The sequence below is a fragment of the Corvus cornix genome, chromosome 6 (genome assembly GCF_000738735.6).
Source record: "Corvus cornix cornix isolate S_Up_H32 chromosome 6, ASM73873v5, whole genome shotgun sequence".
Classification (NCBI taxonomy): domain Eukaryota; kingdom Metazoa; phylum Chordata; class Aves; order Passeriformes; family Corvidae; genus Corvus; species Corvus cornix.
The window spans coordinates 7,127,967-7,147,695 of record NC_046336.1 but is presented as its reverse complement, the minus strand read 5'-3'; positions in this window follow the sequence as shown (position 1 = coordinate 7,147,695).

The window sequence follows — 19,729 nt, the reverse complement described above, 5'->3', positions numbered from 1 at the left end:
CTTTTTTTCTGGGTTTGTGAGATGTGCTCCTCCCTGCCAAGACTGGAGCAATCCTTACCGTCTCATCAAACCAGACAGCTGAAAAGTATGGAGACATTGTGCTGCCTCCTTTGACTTGCAATGTGAATTTGATATTATCTGTACCACCTTTGACAATGCACTTGAAATTAATCAGAGGAGAAATGTCTTATTTGATTATATTTGACCATGAACATTGATCAGTTGCATGCAATTTTGACTTCAGATCTGCATGTCCAAAGTCCTTTCTAAAAAGGGCAAAATATTACCCAGAGATACACAGGAGCTTGTATTATCTGAGTCTCTGAAAAGATACTCTCGGGGGAAATGAGTGTACGTCTGGGAAATTAAAAATCATTTGCTACGAAACTCTCAGTGAGAGATGGACAGTATCAGAAGAGAGATTCCCCAAGACATCAATCCTTTGCCCATTCTCTTGTCATTGCAGCTGTGTTAGCTCATCCTACTTTCATATGCTTGCATTAATTTCTGGCAGACTAGAAATTCCATCAGTCCTCTGAAGAGACCATGGCAAAACCTGCTGTTCCTCATTATCTCAAGTGGCACAGGAGGCATCTGACTTCCCTATCTGTAGTCTGAAAAAACCCATGGAGACTATACAGTCCTCTAGTCCTTTTTCAGGCTTCGTTTCTGCACAGGAGAGTTGCTGTGGGCTTGGGTACAATGATAATTTGGTATCCTTAGGGCAGATTAGTCAGAGGATTTATCAGGCAGATTCAGAGTTAGGTGAGCCAAGAGCTCTACACAGTACTCTGCTTGAAGGCTTTGCTTTGGATGTTTTCTGTGTCTCCTAGGTTAGAATTCCCACCAAGAATGCTGTTAAAAGCTCTCCAAAGGCCTGGTTGTTGGCTCAGACCATCACATCCTCCGTGGTGGCCATGTCTGGTCCATGACTGGACCAGAGCCTCAAGTTTAGCTGCCTCCAAAAGCTCTGGACCTTCCATGCACCAAAACTTCTCCACAGACTGAAGCAGCACAGGACTGCCCTGCTTTACTGAACGAAGCAGTTCTGTTCACAAGTACTTTGTAGGATGATACTGGGAAACTTTCTACTGTTATTGCTTGTGTCTTAAATGGGTAGAGATCATCACTTGCCATTTTGGCCCTTCCTCCCACCCTGTTTCTTGGGCTAGGGTAGATCACCCAAATTTGGTCTATCCCATGATGCTTGGACAGTCCAGCACTTTTCACTGCTGAAAATAATTTAAATTAGGGTGAAGAAAAAAATAAAGAAAATAAATGCTTATTATTGCATGTAGCAGGATAGTGCTCTGATGTCTGCTCTAGTCTAGAGCTTGTGATAACTCACACCACTCAGCTGCATGGAATCTGTGAACTCAAACAGCACACAGGCTCAGGCAACTCCTCTTCTCCTAAAAGACGGTCAGGATTGCCACAGTCCCCACACCTCTCAGAGATTTCAGTGTACTGAGCGAGATTTGCATGTCCTGACAGGTTTTCCTTGACTAAGATTCATCATTCCTTTGTAAAGGGCAATAGCTTTTCTTACCTCTCACCCTGTAACCTTCCTCTCTCCAGACACCCAAAGGGTCTTGGATGGCATTTTCTGGAGGGAGTAGAGTGTCTTAAGCTGTTTTGCAATAGGTTGTTTTTTGGCCAATAGGTTGTTTTTTGGCTTTGGTTTGTTGGGTTTCTTTTTTTTTGGAACCTGAAAAGGAATTAATATTTCACCAAAGTGACTGGGTGGGTGGATGGGGGAGCTTGAATACAGAATCCACTTGTTGATTGGGATTCTGGGGTGGGAGTAAAGGAAGAAAGCATTGCAGGGAGTATTTTCAAGCTCTTAAGAACATGTTTTTCCAAGTGCTGTTCTTAAGCATAAGACTTTTAATAATAAGAGCACAGTAGGGTAATACAAATGACACAAAAGGCACACTCATTGCAAAGCCGAACAGTTTGTGCTTTAGTAGATTTTTATGATAAAAGAGACAAAAGGAATGAAAGTTTTTTCCCTCTCAAAAGCTACCATGCCTAGTAACATCTTTTACTAATAAAAAGATTTCAGCATCCCCCACCTCCTGAGATATGTTCTCACCCAATTAAAGTCCTCCTGAAGATCTGTAGACCTATTGAGAACTTGTTCCAACTCATTAAACTTGGTTTGCTGCCCTGTTACAGAAATTACAATCCAGTGCTTCTTAAATGATCTTAGTGTTTATAAGCGGCAGAGGTGAGGGCAGTTTGCAGACTCTCAGCCTCCTGCCTGGGATCTTCATTCTGTCTATCCTTCATCTTCCTCTTTGTTTTCCCTTCCGTCTTGTTTGTCAGCAGCAGGGCTTAGCTACCAACGGGAAGAGATTCAGTTTTCTTTTGTATTGTAGCAAAACAACTGTTGTTGTTGTTTGCCTTTTATTCTTTTTGCCAATTTGCCCGAGGCAGGCTGGAGGTGAGGAGCTCTGAAGTCTGCAAATTTGCCACAAAGATACACAAAAAGAGGTTGGTGTCTGTGAGCACATGGAGAGGGAAATGAAACTGTGGGAAACAGTAACCAGCATCCCTTAACATGAAATTGGTCTGTGAAATCTTGATGGGAAGAAGGAAATCCTTTTCTGTGCGGAACACTAGGAGCCTGATTCTAGTTCAAATAATGAAATCCTCTCAGAGTAGACCTGTAGATAAGCTGTGCAAGCAGCGTTAATGCCAACTATCATTTCGCTGCAGCCCACCAGCTGGTTCAGGCTGTTTGTAAATCTGAGTGTGCTGTGGAAAGTGAGGCAGTGTCCCCCATCAGCAGTTCAGTCACCTTCTCACACGAGAGTATGGAATCCAGAGTAAACTGGCTTCTTGCCTTTTTCAACAGAAACAGTAGGAGCAGAGGCTGTCACAAGTTCAAAAAGCTGACTGGTTAATGTTGTGTCCTCCTCAAGCATGGCAAAATCCAAGGGTGAAACCACATGGCCTAAAGGTTAATATATGACTTTAATCCCACTAGAGGGCTTTGTAGTCATTTTCCCCCTCTCACAGACCATGTGAAAGGCTTGGGTGGGTACCTGGTGGTACAGTTTCTGTGAGCCACTCAGATGTGGAACTCCCGCTGAAATCAGGGGAGAGGCCTTAAAGTCTTTTAGGATCTCTGCCATGATTTTTTTTTTTTTTTTGATATATATAAGAGAAATTATAAAATTTCCAGGGTTTTTTCCCTGTTTAGATCTATATGTTCCTTGCTGAATGAGCTTTTTCCAGCACAAGGAGATCCCATCTTTTGGCACCACAGTAGTTTTAGGCACAGCTCTACTCTCTGGACAGAAAGGCCAAAGCAGTTTGTAGCCCTTGAGTCACCAGGATCTACCACAACACTGGCAGCAGAACACTTCATCTCTCTGCCCAGCTGTTGAATCCATTCCTGACCACACATCTGGTACAGTAACCCTGGGTGGATCACCCACGGCTCTGTAAAAAGGCAGGCACGAAGGAAAGAACTGTACCTTGCTGTGTGGCTCCAGGGCAACCCACTCTGCAGCACGAGACAAAATTCCTAATTCAGTATTACTTTGGTCTTTGTTTCATTTCTCTGATTAAAAGCAAACCTTGTCTCTGCTGGATGCATTTGTTATTGCTAGTTCACTGGCTAGTGCATATACAGCTGGTTTTAGCCTCCATTTAAAATGCAGGGAGTTTAAGCATTACGTGTAGAATACAGCAGGATAAATAAAGACATACTTGAGCAAACATACATTTAGTAATTTATTTTTCTACCAGCAGTTTTAGAGAGCTGTGGGGTTTGTGATTTTTTTTTTTTTCAATCTAATCCATTCAGCGGTCTCAAGAGTAAAAGCTTCTGCCTCAGCTTGGGGTTGATGCTTGGTCGAGCCTTAAAGCTTCATGGTTTTTTGACACTGCACTAAGTCTGAAGCTTTGATGTCTGAGGCTGCTGCCTGCACAGCGTAAATCATATTTTAAAGTTTATTGGTACAAAGAGTGCCTTTCCTCAGACATACACATGTGCATCCACACACAGCATCTTTCCACTTTTTTTAGCTACCTACAAGTTTCTGTAGGATTAGAGGATTCTTTCAGTTACTATTCCCACATGGATGTTGCCATCTTTAATTGAAAGCTCGCAGTGTTTGTGGGCTAAGGTAATACATACTTGTGCTTGGCAGTGCTGGTTGAGGAACAAAAGAGAAAGGAAAATGTTTTTCTCACTCCGTTACCATAGCTGCTGGTCCACTTTGGCTGTGTGTAAAAGCTGTTGCCAAAGACGGTGGGAGTAAAGTGAAGGCCAGACTTGGTGCACAGAGACCAATAGTGACTTTTGGTGTGTGGATACAAACCAGACCATCTTCCATGAGCGTCCAAGGAGCTCTTTTATGATTGGCACAACAGCTGTGCAGCTCCTTTGGCTGCAACGTTTGCTGCTCCTCTTTTGGCTGGGTCTGAGGAGATGTGTGAGCCACCTTTCTGAAGTGTAGAGTGCCACTAGTGAGGAAGTTCAAGTCTGTGTTTCACAGGCTGATGGAGCACACCAGGACATGGGATTAGCAGGATTAGCAGGATCAGTGTCTGAGTTGTAGCTGTTCAGAGCTTTCTCCAGTGTACAGATGACTGCTGGCAGGAAGGAGACGTGGCTCCCTGTGGGAAGGCCAAGACACTGACTAAGCACTCGTTCTTCTCTTCACTCTGTTACAGTCATTCTCTGTTCCCAAATGTGCTTTATACAAGGAGCAGAAAGTACAGTTTGCACGTGGGCCTTTGTGCCAGATGTAAACTTTCTAACAAGCTATTCAAGCCAGTGGCACTGGTGATTGCCTTTGTGTATCTCCTGGTTTCCATCCACACAAGTGAGAGCACACAAAGAGATCGTGCAGGCTAAAACTTGTGCTGAATTTATTTACACAATGTTATAATTCAAAAAGCAGCACCCAACAAAATTCAGCACACCAAGTGTGGGTGAAATATGTTGTTATCAGTTCAATGTCTTTGGAGGAGGCACTGGAAGGATGGTATCATCAGGGAGAGAAAATACAGAAGAAGGCTGGAAGTGTGAGTTTCTTGTGACAGAACAGTTCCAGTCACAGCAACTTGTTTCAGAGCCCAAGAGCCCTCAGAAACATGAGGCCAGGACTCTGAAGAGGTGACCGAGCAGAACTTCATTCCTAGCAGAACTAAAAAGACTCTTAGTGTAATAAAAAATTAAATCTAATCTAACATCACCTGCAGTTATGAGGAATAATGCAGAAAATCTGCTGTTCCAGGTGTTAATTGTGGTGTGGCATTTCAGGGAAAGCCAAGGAATGCAATTACCTGTCAGTGGGACTTAGGCTCTTAAATACCATCAGTGCTTTAAAAAAAAATCCTCACTGGCCCCCTCAACCATTGCAGTTACCACTGCCAATGTCATCTGGAATCTTTTGCACCTACAGGGAATCCCTGGAAGTTCTCAGGGCAAGAAATAAAGCAGAGGGTTTGTCGTCTCCTGTTATTTTTAATAAAACTCTTTATCAGTCATTCTTTAAAGAGCTGCAGTACTCTCTCACACCTAGTGTCTGCAGTTGTCACCTAGAGTAAAAAGCCAAGTATTCAGGTTTTTCTCTCTTTCTTCAGAGTAGCTTCAGAGCTCAGGGACAAGTATATTGAAATACATTAGTAACACAGAAACCCTCATCCACCTACTCTATCATCTCTGTATTTTTCCTCCAGCTTCTATTTATCATCTATGTATAGATTCCCTGAATGAACAAAATTCTTCAAGAATTCATGATTCAGGCTCTAGGGCCAGGAGGTAACTGGGGGGAAGGAAAGAAATGGCAGGCAAAACATAATTAATTGTCCATGCACTGCTTCCCCTCAGCCATTTATACAGCTCTTTCCTTTGGAAGTGGTCATGCCTTGGTATAAAGGTCAAGGTATTAGTGCACTGGGCAGGATTTAGACAACCTTTTTTCAATTTCTGCTATTGACTCCCTGTATGACAAGAGGTAGGTCCCTCATTTCTGTCTGTCTTAGATCTCTATCTGTAAAATAAGGGTAAGTGTATTTCTTTCCATTTTTCTGGTCTATTTGTCAGCTCTTTAAGCCTTGGCGTTAGGTGTGGATGCAAACACACCCACACCTATGGTTCTCAAAGTGTAGTGACAAATACAAATATGTAAGACTGTATCTGAGCTTCAAAATCAGCACAGTTTATCTGCTATTACTGATTGTTTTTCTTACTTGTATCCTTCTTTATCCATTAAAAACTGTGATTTTTGAACAGCAAGCTGGCTATGAGCCCATTAGTATAGAGAAGGAATTTGTGATAATCTTAAGCCACTTTCAGACCACTGAAGATGGGAATAAACTTCCCAGCAGCAGGTTCACTTGCAACTGCATCTTTGGGTAAGGTCTTTCTTTAGGAAAGTCTTGCTGGCCAGTGTTTATAACAAGGCACTGGAGTACAGGGATCACAGGCTGATGTGGCACTGCATTCCCTGTCGTCCTCCCAGGTACTGTAAGAAAATGTAGCAGAAAAGGGTATGCTATTTAAATTCACAGCAGTAACAGCAGTAAAATGTTTAAATGTCTCCACAAACCAGCTTCTTAATATCCTGTCAATACTACTTCTCTCACACCCCTGCTGTAACCGAGAGGAGCAATCAGAGAGACACGGATTTCCACAGCAAAGCTGGCCAAAGACGCGTTTTCCTCTGGCCAAATTCCACCTCCTCCTTGCAGTTCATCACTCCTCAGCTGTGTTGATACAACAGTTTATTATTAACATTATTTTCAGCTGGTTCATTTCAGGAATCCAGGCTAGGGCTCAGCCCCGCAATCCTGGTGGCACAAGTGAGGCGTGTAGGATGCGGTGTCGGGAGGGGATGTGCAGCTGGGGAGCAGGGGCTTGTGAGGCTGGGCTTGCTGCTGTGCCAGGGTGCCTGCAATGAGCCAGGTCTCACTGTGTGCAACCTGATGTCCTGTTTGCTGCAAGAGAATGAGTGTGTGTGCTTTCCTAAGAAGCTGGGTACATAGTGAGTTCCTGAGGTTTTCATGGCACAGCATTCCTTGGGAGAATGTGCTAATTCAAATGTTTGTCTCTCAGTGTGTGGGAGTTGGAGTCAATGCTGGGAAATATAAAACTTGTGACACACTGTGATAATGGGGGCATTTAACACAGACCATTGAGAAATCGTAGTCAGGGAAATCAAACAAGGAAAACTATATGAGATGACTTTCCATGAGTTTTTATTTTCCTTTTGCTCTTCTTTAGAGGGTGAATGACTGAGGATGGCGGCTCAGTTTCTGGCCTGTAAGATACAATTTTAACAGTGATCTTACTAAAACATTGTTGAACCTCATTACACCTGAGTTACCAAAACTGACTCCAATTTGCATGCTTGTGCAGAAGCTTATGCTAGGTAGAAGAAGAGCATTTATGGTCTCCAGATGGCAGCTGTTTTGATATATGAAGGTCACATCTTTTTATATCCATTTATTTTCTATCCGTAGACAAACTGGTTGAGACCTGGGGCTTCTTGGAATCAGAATGAATGGATAATGAATAATGGAACCTCCATTTCCATGCAAGAAAAGTATTGTCTGTGAGCTACTAAGGATCCACCTACTGATCAACAGATTGGCCAATGCCAGCAAGCACTTTTTTAATCAGGAAAATAAAGACATACCTAGGGTTGCATGCTATGAAAATTACTATCAGAGGGAGGAAGGTATTAACTTCACAAGGAGCATACTGATAAATTTATTCTTCCCAAAAAAAATTGTGGAGATAATCCCATTAACGACCTTCTGTTTCTGCTTCTCTTAGTATTAATTTTCTCTTTCTTAGTTGAAAATTTAGGAAAGCATTTAATCTCTTACAAATTATATAGAATTTTATGCCTATTTGTCTACTTACTTCCATTAGCAAGGTTAGAAAGAACTTTTTGTCAGTTATGTCATTAATCCTGGGCTTCTGGGTTTGATTTGACTATTGTGAATAGAGTAACTTCCAGAATCTCTTTGAAAATGTACGTATCCATTCTCTTTTTGAACAGAAAAATTGCTCAGCTTTCTGAAAATGTGTGTGCATAACGTCCAGCTTCAATCTCACAGGTGGAACATGGGGACTTAAAGTGACAGAATCAAAGCCCAGGAGAAAAGAGCAGAACAAGGCTGAACAAGAACTGACTAACGATAAGAGGGGCCTAGAAGATCTGGCTTTCAGTTAGCTTTGAATGTCTAACCTCTGGAGACTTAGAAGCATTTAAGATGTCTCAAACCTGAGCCAAAATTATCTTCAGTCTGAAGTTTGCTCATTGAATGTTCTCCTCTCTTTTGGGCTGATGACTTCATTTGTCCCACAGGTCCTGTAACAATGCATTTCCATATTGTGCCTGTGGTCCTTTCATCCCGCCTCATTTCCTGAGAGTGATAAACTACTTGGAATCCCTTTCTTTTTCCAGTTTGAGAGTTCAAAGTATGAATTTGTAGCAAATTATTCTGGATGAGTGGTTTCATTAAAAGAACAGAAGGGAAATGGTTCTAAAAACCTTCTGTGTTGAAGAGGAGAGGGATAGTAAAATAAAGTACAGCCTCAGACAACACTGAGAACTTCCCAGAACTGTAATACATTGTTTCTTGTAGAATTAAGTGGGTGGTTTGGACATGCTGCTATATCTCTGTGCTGAAATTAAGATGAGCTCCACTAATAAACACAGTGCCCTTCCCTGTTCACAGGGGGGATTTTCCATTGTGGTAACAATGGTTCACTAGAGATGGGACAATTTCTCCACAAAGATCATAGACATAGAGGCAGAATTTTAGTGCATCTCAAGCCTAAGAGATTCATTAAGAGATTATTCTTATGAGAAAATGCAATGTTTTCATGCATTTTAGTTGTTGAGCATCCAGTACAGTTTCTTCCAATATCCCTGGGGAATTGTAGCTGTACACCAGTCAATAAACACAGTGGGACTTCCTAAGCCTGTGATGCCATCAGCCATTGTCTTCATGAAAGACATGGGGTCTTGTGAAGATTTTCAAATTCTTATTTTGGTAGGGTCAGATTAATTGTACTGTATCTAGAAGGCAAGACTAAACTGGGAGAGTCTGGGGTGTATAAAGCTTAGAAGAAAGGAGAGAACCACTGGGTCAGACTCTCAGAGAAGTCAAAAAAAGGGCTGTTAATAATGGATTTTCATGAGTTAACCTTTTATCTTGTCCTTTTCAAAACGCTGTCATGTAACATGAGCTATGTTCTACCAGATAATTTTCCTAAAGTGGTTGCAGCATGCACCAAAGATCGTTGCACTCTTTGTACTATCATTTCAGAATACACTTTAACTACATCTTCTGTAGGATATAGCCACTCTGGCAATCTTTTAGAGACACGATTCACAGCAGACAAATCAGCTCTTATGTGTAGTCATGCAAAGTGAAATAAAACAAAGTAAGAAGGAAGGTGTCAGCTGACTTTAAATGTATCCGAATTCTTTCTCCCAGGAGAAGGCAAAAAGGCAGTGGTTCTAATCTTGCTGTAGCTTGTACAACACTTACAACACTGATTAACACTTGTTCATGTTCTCCCTGATTTCAGTGGAAATTCCGTGGGGCTTCTGGGAATTCTGAAACCCTCAGATGAGGAATTCGTGGAGGCTTATCCAGTACAAGGAAAAGACAACTAGCTCAGGCAGCATTACTTCAGCACAGAAACACAGCATGGCCCAGCCTGGCTTTGGCTAAAGCCCTGTGGTTTATACTCCTCTGAAGGGCACAGTATGAATATGAACCTTTTTGGGCCAAGTAGGGCCTGATCTCTGGGTTTCCCTCATTTTGCAGTTGTCTTCAAGAAATGGAAATTAGTCAATGGAGTCAGCATGAGCTCAGCAGCCCAGGCCAGCACTGTTCTCCACCAAGAACCTGGGCAGTTGAGCTGTTTTCCCATCTAACCCTGAAGTGTGAAACACTTTAGGTTGGAGACAGGCGCCTTTCTGCTCCACTCAGGGAGATTTCCAGCATGCAAAAGTGCTTAATGAGCTCTGGAGCCCAGGATGAAGGTGCTCACTGAATTAAATCATCTTTGGGACTACGCAGTGTAGAGAGTAAATACTGTACATCACCATCTGAGAGCCTGGCTCCTAACTTCAATTTAATCCCTATTTAGACTGCTTGAATCTTTATGTTCTCATCCATAAAATGGATTTAACAGCATTTTCCTGCCTTTCAAGGCAGCTGGGTAAGCACACAAAGATATGTGCCTTAGCACTAATGAGCTCTTATGAGTACTGTAAATGAGAATCATCTAGATTAAAATGATACAGGGGCTTTTCTTTATTTTGCTGAAAATAACTGAATCTCTAAGCATTTATGAGGATTTTTTTCAGTGGAAACCTTTATATTTTGTGTAGGAAAGAGTGGGGCCAGAATCCATCAAATGTAAAGGTGCATGTATAAATATGCATAGAGCAGGCCAATGTTTTCACCCTGAGGAACTACTGTATAAAACATTTTATTATATTTTATTTTGTTTTATATTTTATTTTTTTTCACAGCAAGAAGGGTCTAGCAGAGTCAGCTGCACTAGGGAGAGACCTCAGATTGCTGTCTTTGGACTTTGGACCCCAAAAGTGATGGAATAATTCCACAGAAAGAGAAGGCTGAATGAGAAGACAAGAAAATCTGTGGTTTGCACACAAAGAATTTAATCCAAACCCACCAATTATTACACTATGATATGTGCTTGTAGACTTTGACTAGTATAAAACATGGCCACATCTACTTTTTGGACAGAATTTATTTGTTGTACAGAAGAAGGGGCAAGCATGAGTTTGAACTGCATATGTAAGAGCAGAGGTACAGAAGAGCCATTCCTCTCACTCTTGCTTCATCTTCTGCCCTTTACTCATGGGTGTATGCCTTGCTATGCTTGTGCCTGTTTAAAGGAATAAATTCTTAATTCATGGCAGAATTAGAAAGCCCCAACTCCAAGAAAGAGAGGAATATCATGGTATGAAAGGACTTGAACTTTAAATTGTTACTTAGGCTTGAATCCAATGGACTTTATTGCTTGCAATTAGAAATTGAACATAGTACTCTCGTCTTGGGTTGGTTTTTGGTTTGGTTTCTTCTTGTTTTGTTTTGGATTTTGTTGTTGTTGTTTTGTTGGTTTGGATTTTGTTTGTTTTTTTCATCAGGTGTTTGAAATATGATCCTTTGGAGCATCCTCTGCTGTTTATCACAAAACCAGCTGCAGAGCTGAAACATGTGAGATGTACAAGGCAAAATTAAAAGAGATTGTCATCCTTTCTGGTTTGTCTCTTCCTGTAGGATTTCTGAGGTTCCCTTGCAGCGACACCAACCGTGTGTGATTACAGTGAGTATGATTATGTCTGGATGCTTAGTACCAATTTCCAAGCTGAAGACTATGATTTTATTGTGTATTATTTATAAAGTTCCTGCTAGGCCTAATGCTTGCTTCATGAGAGATCACTGTTGAATATTTGAGCTGAACCTTTCATTCCACTTAACAACTCACTTTATCAACACACTGTCCACAGGTAATGCTGAGCATACTTCCCAACAGGGTATATTTTAACTGTTCCATTACTTTATCAGAAGACTGGCCCTCCTTGTTGGTAAATACCTTCTTGTACCTTGGACTGAGTACACCACCTGACAAGAGGGTCAGGGTTTCCTGTATGCAGTTCAGTGCTACTTCACCACCAGCATTTCACTCTGGAAACTTTAGACTATTCTCAGTTTTCCAAGTCAGCAACTGGATCATATTTATTTAGAGCTGGCTGTGCAAATGTATTGATTTGTAGCCTGTTATTGTTTTGTGCCTTGTATTTATGTGGTTCTAATGGACTGAAAGTGTTTCAAAACTGAAGGGGATTAAAATATAGAGCTTTTTCTCTGAGCAAGTATAGGGAATATTATAACCTGAAATCTGTTCTAAAATGTGAATTTACAGCATTATATACTGTTATTTTAAAGCTAGAGATACCGTGCCATCTAGTAATTGAATACAAAGCCACGAAAATAGTAGAAAGAAATGAAGGTACAGAGAGGAAACAATGAAGCTGGAAACACAAACCCTTGTCATATGTGAGGAATGAACTTTGAAACAAGCTCTGACTTTGCCTCAGCATCACTTGCTTGTCGAATAATCTTACCCCCCAGCCAGATGTCACCATAAGACCGGTGACAACTTCCAGTTAAAGGTCTATGGTGTTTATCATCTCCTTTTACATATGGATAGAAAGCAGTCCTGTGACCTGCCCCTTGCACCCAAGAGGTTTGTGCTCCTTCTTTAAAAGATGTCTGTGCCAAGACTCATTCCCATCCTTGGTGCTGTAAGTTTCCAAGCTCAGTTTTAGTGTTTTGAACCTTGTTCAGCCACTGCCAACTCTGAAAACTGGGTTGAGCCTGCATCTCCAGCAGTCCCTAGGTACTGAGGGTGGTTTTGGAGAAGCTTAGGTCTCAGCTTTTGACAGAGCTGAAAATGTCCCTGTGCAGTGGATTCAAGCCTCACAGCTGCTTTGGCTGCCCAATTCTGCAAGGGGCATTTTCAGAGCACGGCTACACAAATGTGAATGTTGTGTTGTGCATCTCAGCTATGGAGCAAGGAACCCACTGCATTGTGACAGCACCAGTCACACTTACCAAGGAGTCCTGGCACCCTTAAGGAATGAGGGACAGGTGCTAATGATCCAATCAGCTGCTCATCCTTGAGATTGCGTAATGATTATGCAACAGATTTAATTATAGGAGTTACTTTGGGTTTTAAGTTAACTTTTATGCATGGCTGGGCTTTACCAGTAATCCTATACAGTGCCTGTATCCAAGGCACCATTCAGTGGCTTCTTGCAAATCCCTGCAAAGCAATTACTGTCCTCTCTACATATTCTGGAATTGTCAGTTTCAGGTGCAATTAAAGCAAAATTGCTTTCAGTAGGTACTTGGCTGTGATGACTTTTGCTGGTCATAATTCTCTCTACACTATGTTGTTTCTTCAGATAAAAATTATATTTCTCTTGTGCCCTGGAATCTCAAGCTCATTTTTGACCCAAAGTATCCTCAGAGAGTTGTAAAACTAAGATGTTATAACTGCACATTACCTAGTAATGAACATTGTGAGAGTAAGGCCAGGAAGATGAAGAGAAGAGATATGAATTAATGTTTTAATAATCTTCCTCAGATCAGTACAAGTCATACAGGCAAGGATTCCAGTAACTGCTGGTGAGCAATGCAGCTCCTCCAGTATGGTCTGATATTGCTGTGTAACTCTCCAAGGAGACAGTACTCAGTGTCTGCAGAGACAGATGGTCACTCAGCTACCAGTACAGTTTTGACCTTGTCTCAGCATGTTGGTGCAACTGTGTACTTTGGACAAAACTGCTGCTTACAGTGCCACAGCTTTTGCTGAAGGTGTAGGAAGCTCACTAGTTTATTTTTACTTCTATTTAATCCTAGGCTGTGAAGACTTTCCTTTGTACTGATGCACGGCGTCCCCCATTTTTATAATGGAAAGCAAAGACCTGTTCCATTTCAGACTAAGATTTGAATTGAAACACAGCTGTGAATCATGCCACTTGGTTCTACAGGGCCAGGGCAGGAAACCTGTGGAAGCAGCATCTCTGACTGCACCATGCTGGTGTTCTCCTTCTCCAGTACAGGAGCCAACCAACATGAGACATTTTGCAGACCTGCACGATGCCAGTTCTTCCCACTTCCATGTGTGCTGCCAGTCAAGATCTGCTAGGATTCTTCCATGGGTGAAATAACCAGAACAGTGTCCCGTTCTTGCATTTTAGAATACAAAACATCTCCAGTGACAGTGCAGAGACTCTATTTTAATATCTCAAAGCAGAAACCCCAAACACTACAGAACTATATCCTAAAGAAATAGGTTGAATAGATTAAGAGGCTGTCTTCTGGCCCTGTGCAAGGTGTTGGACTTGCCTGAATCATTCCTTGAACACAGCTTTTCTCTGGGAAAAACACCTTGTCTGGTTTTAAAGATTTTGTTCAATGGTGGAGAACACAGTACAAATCTTGTTTACTTGTTCCTGTGTTTACTTACACTCTCTGTTAAAAATACGACACTCTTCTATGCTGAACTGGTCTAGATTTAACAGCCAGCCAGCCTTGTTAAAGCTTTGTCTATGGATGGAAAAGTTTCTATTTATTTTCTAATTTCTGTTCCTTGTTAGGTTCCCACAGTCAGTGTTCATGACAATACACAGTGGGTTTGTGATGAGATTGCACTGCTAGGGATGTACTATTAGCCATGCTTTTCACAGACACTTAGCATCACCCTTTTGGCTCTTCTTGGAACCATATCAAATTTTTCAGCACCAGTTTGATAAGATTTACTGAAAAAGGACAGTGCAGCCCCAGATGGCTTCCCACCCAGTGCATTCAAAAGTGGCAACAACTTCCATGTGTGTTACTATAAATACAGAAAAAAAAACACTTAAAAGGATTTAATCTTCTAGTTTTAAGTGCCTGACTGCTGTGAGATGGGTGCAACGCCACAGAAGTAGTGCTCAGAAAAGCCAGTGTGCCTGAGTTGACCTTATTCCTCCATTTGGTTGGTCCAGAAAATATGGTTCAGTACAAAAGGGAGTACATTTGCTGTGACTTTATCAGATACAGCTTTCTCAGATATCAGTAAACCAGAAAATTGGGAACAGGGGGAAGTTAGTAGAGAAACTGTTATCACTGCAACCTCCTTTGTTTTCTTTAATATACCCTCTGCTATGTTCTGTGTTCAGAGCTACCTTCCAGTTTTTCAGTCACCATTAGTCCAGCTCCTGGTTGTGGGGTGTTTAAAAAAGTCAGTCAACCAATAAAAACCTGAGCCAAGCTCCGAACGAGCAGCTGGCTGTGGTTGTTTGGATGTGTCTGTGAGTAATGCCAAGCTACAGGAAAGCCAAGCCAGTATTCAGACATCAGTTTTTGGAAATGGGATTTGTTGTGTTATTTATCTTCTGTATTAACGGAGAGGGCCTGGCTTTTGTTTTTTAACCTTGTTGTTTCAATGCCAGAACAGTAGAAATATAACCCAAGTTAAAACAATAGCTCTTAAAAGATGTGATTTTTTTTTTCATCCCCTGTTTAGTAAGCAGCCTTGGTAGTGTCATTTCATATAAAGAACTGCAAAGTCACAAGGTCCAGAAATACAGTAATTCCAGGAATGATGAAAAAAATGACCTGCTTTGTCTTTTTATTGACTGTAACTGTGGTGAAAAAGGCCATTCTGCATCCTCAGCCGTAACTAGTTAATTACTTTCTGTTGTTTTTTGTGGATGTTTCTAACCAACATTAAGTAAAATGTACATTGTGGAACAAACCATCCATACAGTATATGCCATAATTACTGTTTAGCAATTTCACACTAGCAAAAATTTATTAAAACTTCACGACTCATTAATAGTAAGTGATCATAATCGCTTAATAGAAAAGGAAACTGAGCTAATGATAGAAGTGCTGATTAATGTTTTTGACCTTAAGACAGGAAGTCAAGTGAAATTAATGTCACTGGGTGTTGAAAGTTAAGTTATTGTCAAGTGTAGGTAGCCTGTAATCAAAAGAGAAAACCCACAACTACACGAATTTTGTGTTCTTCATTAGAAAACTATTGCTTTTCTATACTCCAGGACACTTTTTAAAATCTCATTGCCACATTTCAAGTAACAAGATTGACCCATTTATTACAAAAGTCAATTAAAAAAAGGAAGTTACATAGATAGATAGATACAGCCACTTCAGGAGGAGATACCACAGAAATACTTAATATGCTGGCAACCAAGCAGCATTATATGTAGCTATTTATCTCTCTTTTTCTGGTGAACAGCATTGCTTTCATGAGCTCAGGTTAAATATTTTTCAAGAGAATAACAGTCCAGCTGACCAGTCAGTCGCCTCATCACACATCAGATGCTTGGGCACCACTGGAGCTGACAGGACGACTGTCTTTGCAGCCAGCTGTATGCCTGGAAAGCATCAGCCTCAGCTTTGCATCTGGCTGCTTCTGATGCCCACTGGGGCTGTCACAAGTGGTGGCATTTGAGGTGCAGCAGGCACTGGACTGCACCAGGAGGTCTTGTGGCCAAGCTCAGGCCAGATTAATGTGGCAGTGTAACATCTGTGCAAGGGTCCCAATCCCTGAGGTAACTCAGGTACTGGGTTGTAAATGGAAATGACTCTTACTTCAGCTGTAAATATTTTTTATGTGCGCTCTTTTTTCATTTTTTTTTAAATGAGACATTACTTGAAAGCAGGATCACCAGGACATACTTGTTCTTAATTATGCCCCAGCCCCGTGTGTAATGTTTCAGGAATAAGGGTATGGAGCCTCTCACAAACTGGCCTAATCCTGTCCAACTGAAAAGGTTGAATGGAGATGCCTCAGCCTTCCACCTGAGAAGGCAAACTTCTTTCTAGATGCTAACTCAGGTTGTGAGCACTCTAAAATTCACTCTGAATAACCTTCTCTAGATTATTCAACAACTCCCATGATGGGCAGAGAGGGACAAGTACTATGTATGATGGTTTCTTCCAAGTATGAGCAGAAACCTGGCTACATGTTAGTGAGCTTGATGTTCATTTGACATCAGTCAAAGTCACAGAGGGAAGGACAATCCCTTTTTAATAATGTCACTCAATATTTAGCCTACCTACATTTGTATTAATAATAAAGCCTTCAGGCAGTGAGTTATGTGCAGCCATTGATCTGCTCAAAACAGCACTGAATTATTGACAAATGCTGTTTTGGAGACAAATAAAAGTTAAACTGTATTTATATCCACCAGATTCTGACCTCTGACAAACAAGCAAATGGAACTGCACAGCCAGGTTAATGCTACCTTTGAGCCTCTCCAAACCAGAATGAAGCCAACAGTGGATTCGTGAATGCAGATTTATATTTAGATTTTTGTTTTTATACTTTTGTATCTGTGTGTGTACTTTGTAGAAGACTTTCCAACTGCTTCTCTTGAAGATTTTTGTGTTAACATCTCTTCTGAAAGCAAAAGGGATGTGGCACACTTGCAAACCTAGAGATAAATACCATCTGTTTAGTTAACCTCTCTGAGAATCTTGGTGGAATGTTGTTCTTTTTTTAAAACATATACACAAGAGCAATTCAGAGACTTGAATTGCAGGTCCTTCCAAAGCAATTGACTACAAGACTTTATTTTATAATGCTACAAAGCACAAATGTATTTTTTATTAAAGACTCTGTGAACTAGGCTTTTTACCTCAGAGCAAAAGATTTTCTAGCATCTTCTTTGGGGGGGAAAAAAGCCAAAAACAACCAACCCAAAAAACCTTCTGCACAAGTACTATGTAGCAACACTTCCCAGTCCCTATTTTGGCTTTTTCCTCACTGTTGCTCTGCAGTTTTCTGTAGTTAATACAGATAAAAAATTCTGGCGACGCAGAATTAGGGGGTGTAATTTGTATTTGGAGCCAAAAAAGACATGCATCTCACCAAAACAATTGAGTTTATTGTTACCAAAAAATTGTTTCAGGAAATCATACTTCTGTCTCTGAAGGCAAACCAGAACTCAGCATGAAGCAGACAATAACAGAGACAGGGTTTTCTGCCAACACACAGGAGCAGTGCAAGTGTCGGGGCAGGCTGATTGCTTGGGCAGAGTGTTTTGGAGAGCTCTAGGATCATGCTTGGAAAATGGTTAGGACCACCTTTCAAAATCCTTTTCCTATGCAGCTTAGAACTCTGCTGATTTAATGGCACACTGGAAATGCATCTCCAAGAAAACTCCAGGTGGGAAGATGTCAAATTTGCCCTCTAACATGTCCATCTTTGTCCATCCCTGCTTTGAAGATGCCAAACCATTCATCTGCTTACCATGATGTCATTTAAAATGTCTCTGCACAACTCTACCCATTTAACTGAAATTATTCTATAAATGCCATTTAAAGCAGATAACCCCACTCCTCTGGGCATCACTAGACCGTACTACCATTCATTCCTAAAGGAAGTCAGCCAGACTGCCCAGTGTGATGAGCGCTGTTCAACACATGGCACCCAGGACAGTGGAGAGAGAACTCAGTTTCTTCATGAGGGCACTGGTCCCCTCTGTCATGACAAGAGACGGATGCTATGAGGCATCATTCTTTATTAGCAGCATAACCTAAACATGTGGAAGAAGGGCAGTGTGATACAAAGGCTCATGTTTGTGCACCTTCTAGGCAGTCCCTCGGTACCAACTCACCCAGCCTTTGCCCAGGAAGAGCAGCCCTACTGCCATGATCTCTCAGCCCAGAGGGAAATTGCCAAAGGCAGCTGACATGTAAACAGTAACAATTAAAAGCAAGAACCCCGCCAACCCTAAATCAACAAAGCAAAAGCTAAAAATCAAACCCACAGATGAGGCACACTGAAGAATCCATCTGGTCATGGATAGCTGGCTGCTTAGTGATGTCAAACAGCTTGGTTTCATCTGTCCCAGGAGAGGTTGCTCAGCAAGTCTGTCATGGAGCTGTACCTCTTGAGTGGAGGCTTCACTGCTGTTCCTCCAACCTCAGCCTCCTCTTTCACAGCGCTGGAGCTGTGGCAGCACAGAGAATGAGGGAAAGGTAGAAGGAAAGTCCAATGCTAACTCATACTGGCAAACATTTTGATTGCTTTTGTGCACCACATTCTCCAAACACGTCTTTGAAATGGTTAAACGTTTGGAAGATGGCACTGCAGGAGCTGAAGAACCTGCAGCACTTTATGCACAGGACTTAATAGCAACAGAATGACTCCTAAATCCAAGCAACCTCAATAGCTGGCCCAGGAATTCAAGCTGAGCTGTTGGATGCTGCCAAACAGAATGTGCTGCTTTCCCCTCCCACCTCCTGAAACACAGATAATCTGAATAGCAAATGATGCCAGGACAGATAAACATCTCCTACTTGCATCACCCCTGCAACTCTAGACCCTCCTGGAGCTGCCAAAGCACGATGATGATTTAGCTGGAAAAGTGTTTTCAGCCCTAACTGAGCAGACCTTTCACCTTGGGTTTTGTGCATCTCTACCACTCCCACCTCTCCTTCTTGCACCCTGCCCCCAAACCTTGCTTCTCTCTCCGAGTAACAGCAATTGAAATTGTTTGGCCTTAAAATGGTGGGAGGCTCTGGCCCTTTGCTGAGCAGCAGCTTTTTCACGGGTGCGTGTGATTGCTCTTTGCTCATAATATATTCATTTGTTAAATCTCAGTTTGAACATGAGTAAATGCTGAAATCATTTTCCTGGTTTTCAGTCACCAACATGAGGAAAGGCATCCTGAAAGCTTGTTTATCCACCTTCCCTTTCCTCTCCCAGCACACTCTGCATTTCCTAAAATATCCTCCTGCAAATGCTTTTGTCTTCAAAGCCTTTGCAGCTCTTCTGCTGCCATTGTGTGAAAATAGGAGCGAGTCCTTTCTTTCTGGCCTGGCAGGATGAAGGGGTGGGATGGGTGTGGAGGCGTCTGTGCGTGCCAGAGAGTGAACAAGCATGAATAGGGCCAGCTGGCCACTCTCCTGCCTGTCTTTCCATCATTTCCATCTGATACTGCCTGCTCATTTGCAGGCCACATTCACTAACACAAAAAGACTAGGGAGCAAGAAAATGAATAGATATTTAAAGGGAAAAGCTTTATTTCTTATTTTCTTAGATCATGGTAGACTGCAAAACAACAAAAATGAGATCAACCTTGTTTTCCTTTTTTTTTTTTGCCAGTCAAGCTTCCTTTTT